Below are 8,198 nucleotides of genomic sequence, written 5' to 3'. Positions count from 1 at the left end.
AGCGACCCCATGGACTGCAGCCTACCAAGCTCCTCTGTCCATGGGATTTTCCAGGCAAGAGTACTGGAGTGGGGTGCCATCGCCTTCTCCACATTATTAGCTATGTGACTTGTAATCTATTTATTTTATAAGATTGTTGTCTTTTGTATTATACAATGTATAACCAAGAATATATCATATTAATAACAGAATAATTATAATAGTGATTCTAGGTATGGGAAGAGGCCACAAGAGAAATATCTCCTCAATCCTATTAGGTTAGAAGATAGAGGATCCAGAAAATCTTTTGTTATTTATCAGTGGGTCTAATCTGGAAATTAACACATGGAGTGACATATCAGTGAGGACCTTCACCTGATCTGGGATAAGCCTCTCAGTTCCATGGGACCAAAATAATAATAATAATAATAATAGTCATGTTAGGTAGTTAGAATAGGAAAAACAAGTCCAGAATGGTTGTGGCAAAAAGACAAGGAAGGGAAAAACCCACGAAAATAGAACAAAGGAGGGTCTGAGGACCAGAGTGAGGACCTTAGGTAAAAGAAACAGCTCTACTGGCTAGCCCAATTTACATAGGGCAGGCCCAGGGGGAGGATAAAAACATAAAAAGAAGAGCCAAAACTGGGCTGGGGGCTTCTCTTCCCTTCACATCATTTGGGTCAGCATGCCCTCAAACCTAGAGGATGTATTTTCTTTTACTTTCTAAATAAAAATGAGCTGTAACACAGAGCAGTAACACTGGTTCGTTCAAGGTCTGTAACATTGGTCCATTGCTTCAAATTTTTGTTTTGATGAGACAGAACAAATGAAATTACACACTCCCCCAAAAGTTTTATAATGTTTTATGAGTAAATTTCATGGGCTGAAGATAAAAATTTCAAAAAAAAAAATTACAAAAATTGTGGAAAAAATGATTTATCCTTCTTAAATTTGAGATTTTTTAATATTTTGTAGGAATACTTTATGAATACAGAACTACTATTAGGTAGTGAAGAGGAACTAAAGAGCCTTTTGATGAAAGTGAAAGGGGAGAGTAAAAAATCTGGCTCAAAACTCAACATTCAAAATCTAAATTCATGGCCTTCAGTCCCATCACTTCATGGTAAATAGATTGGGAAACAATAGAAACAGTGACAGATTTCATTTTCTTGGGCTCCAAAATTGCTGCACATGATGACTGCAGCCATGAAATCAAAAGATGCCTGCTCCTTGGAAGAAAAGCTATGACCAACCTAGACAGCGTATTAAGAAGCAGAGATATAACTTAGCCAGCAAAGGTACATATAGTCAAAGCTACGGTTTTTCCAATAGTCATGTAGGGATGTGAGTTTTGGACCATAAAGAAAGCTGAGCACCAAGGAATTGATGCTTTTGAACTGTGGTGTTGTAGAAGACTCTTGAGAGACCCTTGAACTGCAAGGAGATCCAACCAGCCCACATCCTAAAAGAAATCAACCCTGAATATTCATTGGAAGGACTGACGGTGAGGCTCCAATACTTTGGCCACCTGAGGCAAAAGAATGGACTCACTGGAAATGACCCTGATGCTGGGAAAGATTGAAGGCAGGAGGAGAAGGGGAGGGCAGAGGATGAGATGGTTGGATGGCATCACAGACTCGATGGACAGGAGTTTGAAGCAGACTCCGGGAGTTGGTTATGGACAGGGACACCTGCAGTCCATGGGTTGCAAAGCATCAGACACAACTGAATGACTGAACTGAACTGATTAGGCAGTTCTAGGTAAAAATATTCAAACTGAAATGGTAAAGGAAGTGAAGTGATGTCGCTCAGTCATGTCCGACTCTTTGTGACCCCATGGACTGTAGCCTACCAGGCTCCACCGTCCATGGGATTTTTTTCAGGCAAGAATACTGGAGTGGGTTGCCAGTTCCTTCTCCAGTGGATCTTCCCAACCAAGGGATCCAACCCAGGGATCGAACCCGGGTCTCCTGCATTGCAGGCAGACCCTTTTCCATCTGAGCCACCAGGGAAGTATCTGCTATTATTGCATAGCCAGGACACTGGAAAAGAGATTGTTACAAATTTAAGTGCTTCAGGCACCTTCAGCCCTCTAACCAGCCTTTCAACATATCCTCCCAATTCCCACTGATGGGGCTCTCAGGAACTACAGGGACTCTTCCTGATCTTCTCTCTTAACTTGTATGGAGAACATTTCTCTAGATTAGGGACAGATTTCTTCCAGTTCTAACTGACCTCAGAGCCACAGTCTCAGTGCTTAAGGATTAAAACAAAAAAAAAGACTCCTCACAGGAGTATGAAAACTAAGATACTAGACTGGGATCACTTTCAATTCAGTACAGAGTGCCAAGAGACAGGGGACTCTGAAGAAACAGAAATTAAAGAATTCTGAACATGCTGGATATAAAATAAAGTCACCCTGAACTATTTCTGCTAACTGGGCTTTGCCAACATGACACATTTCTAAACTTTGTAAAAGATGGCAGCTATGATTCATCCACATAAGTTGAATCACCCCACAAATATTGTTCATGCCTAGTACAAAATTAGCATGTTGCTGAGACATTTATCAATATAAGTTTAAACTCAGGTTTTGTATTCCTGACAACTTCTAGCCAGTGACTATCCTGCTGATGAGCCCGAAAAGTTTCTCTTTCTCTGATAATCTTGCATTTCTGCTCTGATCTTTTGCAATATTTATAGATATTTTAGTAACATTATTTCATCTGGGATGGCTGCTTAGGGAGCAGATGATTAAGTGGTAGGGCACTTTCCTAAAACATAAACATATTGCTGCTAAACCACTTCAGTCATGTCCGACTCTGTGTGACTCCATAGACGACAGCCCACCAGGCTCCCCCGTCCCTGGGATTCTCCAGGCAAGAACACTGGAGTGGACTGCCATTTCCTTCTCAAATAAACATATTAGAAAGGCATAATACTGATCTTTCCCTTCCTTATTTCTGATCTCTATAAATTGAGATATATCAGAGCTACAACATTTGACCAATTCAATTGTCCTAAGATCAAATAGTTACAGTGCCTTTGTTAGTCACTTAAGCCTTGACCAGAAAATTGGGGAGGGTGATTCTTTAGACACTGTTATAACTCAAGAACTCTAGAATTTGAACTTTTTCTCAAAACAGCATTATCGACTTATCTGTTGATTTGGATTTTAATTTCTTCAAGAGGGTAGAATAATATAATTCATTTTGGTGATGCAATGTAGCTTGTTGTGAAAGAACCAAATTCTTGATCTATGGCCTGCATTCAAACTTAGGACCCATTATTTGCTAGTTGTGTAACCTTTAGATGAGGCACTGAAGCGTTAGTTGCTCAGTGGTGTCTGACTCTTTGAAACCCCATGAACTGTAGCCCACCAGGCTTCTTTATCCATAGAATTATCCAGGAAACAGTACTGGAGTGGGTAGCCATTCCCTTCTCCAGGGGACCTTCCTGACCCAAGGATTTAACTCAAGTCTCCTGCATTGCAGTCAAATTCTTTACCATCTGAGCCACCAGGATACATAATCATTATGCAAAACTGAGATACATATGTGGACAAACTAAAGGCATTTTTATGAGAATTAAATGAGATAATCTTTATAAAATAACTGTGAAAAGAAGAGAGGCAAAAAGCAAAGGAGATAAGAAAAGATATTCCCATTTGAATGCAGGGTTCCAAAGAATAGCAAGGAGAGCTAAGAAAGCCTTCCTCAGTGATCAATGCAAAGAAATAGAGGAAAACAATAGAATGGGAAAGATTAGAGATCTCTGCAAGAAAATTAGAGACACCAATGAAACATTTAATGCAAAGATGGGCACAATAAAGGACAGAAATGGTATGGACCTAACAGAAGCAGAAGATATTAAGAAGAGGTGGCAAGAATACATAGAAGAACTGTACAAATAAGATCTTCATGAAACCCAGATAATTGCAATGGTATAATCACTTACCTAGAGCCAGACATTCTGGAATGTGAAGTCAAGTGGGCCTTAGGAAGCATTACTATGAACAAAGCTAGTGGAGGTGATGGGATTCCAGGTGAGCTATTTCAAATACCAAAAGATGATGCTGTGAAAGAACTGCACTCAATACGCCAGTAAATTTGGAAAAAATTCAAAAGTAGCCATAGGACTGCAAAAGGTCTGTCTTGATTCGAATCCCAAAGAAAGGCAATGCCAAAGAATGCTCAAACTACTACACAATTGGACTCATCTACATGCTAGTAAAGTAATGCTCAAAATTTTCCAAGCCAGGCTTCAACAGTATGAGAATCATGAACTTCCAGAGGTTCAAGCTGGATTTAGAAAAGACAGAGGAACCAGAGATCAAATTGCCAACATCCGCTGGATCATCGAAAAAGCAAGAGAGTTCCAGAAAAACATCTATTTCTGCTTTATTGACTATGCCAAAGCCTTTGAGTGTGTGGATGACAACAAACTGTGGAAAATTCTTCAAGAGATGGGAATACCAGACCACCTGACCTGCCTCTTGAGAAATCTGTATGCAGGTCAGGAAACAAAAGTTAAAACTGGACATGGAACAACAGACTGGTTCCAAATAGGAAAAGGAGTATGTCAAGGCTGTATATTGTGACCCTGCTTATTTAACTTCTATACAGACTACATCATGATAAACGCTGGGCTGGATGAAGCACAAGCTGGAATCAAGATTGCCAGGAGAAATATCAATAACCTCAGATATGCAGATGACATCACCCTTATGGCAGAAAGTGAAGAAGAACTAAAGATCTTCTTAATGAAAATGAATGAGGAAAGTGAAAAAGTTAGCTTAAAACTCAACACTCAGAAAACTAAGATCATGGCATCTGGTCCCATCATTTCCTGGCAAATAAATGGTGAAACAGTGGAAACAGTGACAGACTTCATTTAGGGGTGTGGGTCAGTGGGGGGGCTGCAAAATCACTGCGGATGGTGACTACAACCATGAATTTAAAAGACACTTGTTCCTTGGAAGAAAAGTTATGACCAACCTAGACAGCATATTAAAAAGCAGAGACATGACTTTGCCAGTAAAGGTCTGTCTAGTCAAAGCTATGTTTTTTCCAGTAGTCATGTATGGATGTGATAGTGGGACTATATAGAAAGCTGAACACCAAAAAATTGATGGTTTTGAACTGTGGTGTTGGAGAAGACTCTTGAGAGTCGCTTGGGCTGCAAGGACATCAAACCAGTCAATCTGAAAGGAAATCAATCCTGAATATTCATTGGAAGGACTGATGATGAGGCTGAAATTCCAATACTTTGGCCACTTTATGTGAAGAACTGACTCATTTGAAAAGACCCTGATGCTGGAAAAGACTGAAGGCAGGAGGAGAAGAGGATGACACTGGATGAGATGGTTGGATGGCATCACCAACTCAATGGACATGAGTTTGAGTAAACCCTGGGAATTGGTGATGGACAGGGAGGCCTGGCATGCTGCAGTACATGGGGTTCAAAGAGTCAGACATGACTAAGTGACTGAACTGAATAGAACTGAACTTGAAGAGTGCCTTCATGTGTTAAAAATTTTAAAGTTGACATGTGCTTATTTTTAGGACTTTGGGGTATTAAATTCTTAGTGATTTATTTTTCTGGAATTGACTGAAAAGGGATTTATTAATTCAAACAGAATCACTTTAATTTCTCCATTCATTATATATTTGAATATATTTAGGCATGAGTTTGAAAGTATGCAAGATGCATTAACAAATATAGATTAACAGCGACTTAATGAACTTCCCACTCTCCTGTTATAAAGACTAACACAAGTCTATACAAAGCCTTTGATGAAAGTGAAAGAGTGAAAAAGTTGGCTTAAAGCTCAACATTCGGAAAACTAAGATCATGGCATCTGGTCCCATCACTTCATGGGAAATAGATGGGGAAACAGTGGAAACAGTGTTAGACTTTATTTTGGGGGGCTCCAAAATCACTGCAAATGGTGATTGCAGCCATGAAATTAAAAGATGCTTACTCCTTGGAAGGAAAGTTATGACCAACCTGGATAGCATATTGAAAAGCAGAGACATTACTTTGCCAACAAATGTCTGTCTAGTCAAGGCTATGGTTTTTCCAGTAGTCATGTATGGATGTGAAAGTTGGACTGTGAAGAAAGCTGAGTGCTGAAGAAATGATGTTTTTGAACTGTGGTGTTGGAGAAGACTCTTGAGAGTCCCTTGGACTGCAAGGAGATCCAACCAGTCCATTCTAAAGGAGATCAGTCCCGGGTGTTCATTGGAAGGACTGATGCTAAAGCTGAAACTCCAATAGTTTGGCCACCTCATGCGAAGAGTTGACTCATTGTAAAAGACTCTGATGCTGGGAGGGATTGGGAACAAGAGGAGAAGGGGACAACAGGGGATGAGATGGCTGGATGGCATCACTGACTTGATGGACGTGCGTTTGAGTGAACTCCGGGAGTTGGTGATGGACAGGGAGGCCTGGCGTGCTACAGTTCATGGGGTTGCAAAGAATCAGACACGACTGAGCGACTGAACTGAACTGATAGAATTTAAAGGTCTTACCTGGTGGTTCAAAAGGTAAAGAATCTGCCTGCAATGAGGGAGACCTGGATTTGACCCCTGGGTTGGGAAGATGTCCTAGAGGAGGGCATGGCATTCCACTCCAGTATTCTTGCCTGGATAATCCCCATGGATAGAGGAGCCTGGCAAGCTACAGTCCATGGGGTCACAAAAAGTTGGACATGTCTGAGTGACTAAGCACTTACAATTAAAACATATTTAGTTGTTGAAGGTGCTCACATCTCTAAAGTTTCGATCTCTATTTCTCTGAAATTAAAAGAAACAATCTATACTTAGAATTTTTTTATTGTTCAGCACTTTTCTCTAACAGCAATTTGCTCTCTAACCTCTAATCTAATGCATGTATTTTTCTTCAAACAGTCCAAGTTTTTTGAAACAGCTCACACTCCGTTCCTAAAGAGTGTTTTCATTTCTCACACAGAACAGAGAAGCTAATTTTATAACCTTATTTAATCTCTTTACCATCTTGATAATCTACCTGTGGTATTTTCTCTTTATTGTACCCATAAAAATCCCTTTGCCAGAATTTTAAGTGGAGTATATTCTTTTATAATTAAAGGACTATAATATTTAAACCATGGAGTACTAAAAACAAATCTCTGAAGACTGAGTTTTTGTGTATTTATAATAAACTGAATCTGAACAATTAACACTTTCTTATACAAATCTTAAATTATATGTTTTCCATATTGCGTCATTTAGGATAATTCTTACTAACAAAAGCTAATTGCTAATTCTGTTTGGAAAGTTTCTTGAATAGGGACTTAAGAGAACATATTTACAGCTTGTTTTTGATTTTTGAAAGTATTTAGTATTTATTTACTTATTTATCATTAGTTGATAGGCAAAAATATTTGAGTTTCATTGCCTAGAAAAATGGGAAACACATAGAATTATGTGAGAGTCATCTAAATAAAAACTTAAAGTAAATGATTTATATCATTTTTGTTAAAATTTATAATCTTTTCTCTGTATTGATTATATGAAACATTTTTTTCAGTAATATCATAAAAGTAGAGAAGGCTATTCAAAGCCTTCCTTAACCTCTAACAAAGTTCACCTTTAGAGAGTTTCAAACCAATTGTCATATTATCTCTGAGTTTCTTCTAATCTATTTATAGATTCTTACAGTAATGCTCTTAAGAGTATTTTATATATTTGAGCTTAGCAAAGTAAGATTATCTACAAGTTGAAGAATTAACAAAATGTTGAAATTGAGCAGAGAATAGCAGTCTTGTTCTATTAAGACAGTTTTATGCTATTGGTAAAATTATAAGCATGATTAAACTATTGGTTCATTGATGAAACTAGAACCAGAACATAAAAGGGAACATTTATTGCAGTGGTCCCCAACCTTTTTGGCACCTGGGACTGATTTTGTGGAAGACAACTTTTCCATGAACCAGGTGTGGGGTTTTTCACACAATTCATGTACATTACATTTATTGTACATTTTCCTAATCTAATGCCACCACTGATCTGACAGGAATTATCAGTCCGCAGTCTGGAGGTTGGGGACTCCTGATCTATAGGAATAACAACAACAATGACAAGAGTGGGAAAAAGGAGGGACACTGATGAACTTGACATCTAGTTCTAGAATCGCAGGGATGTCTGCAGGCATGGGTCCAAAAGCTGCTAGCTGGTGGTTGCTGAAGTGCAGTTGTG

Source organism: Bos taurus, chromosome 17 (assembly GCF_002263795.3).
Source record: "Bos taurus isolate L1 Dominette 01449 registration number 42190680 breed Hereford chromosome 17, ARS-UCD2.0, whole genome shotgun sequence".
Taxonomy (NCBI): domain Eukaryota; kingdom Metazoa; phylum Chordata; class Mammalia; order Artiodactyla; family Bovidae; genus Bos; species Bos taurus.
Note: the sequence above shows the minus strand (reverse complement) of the source record.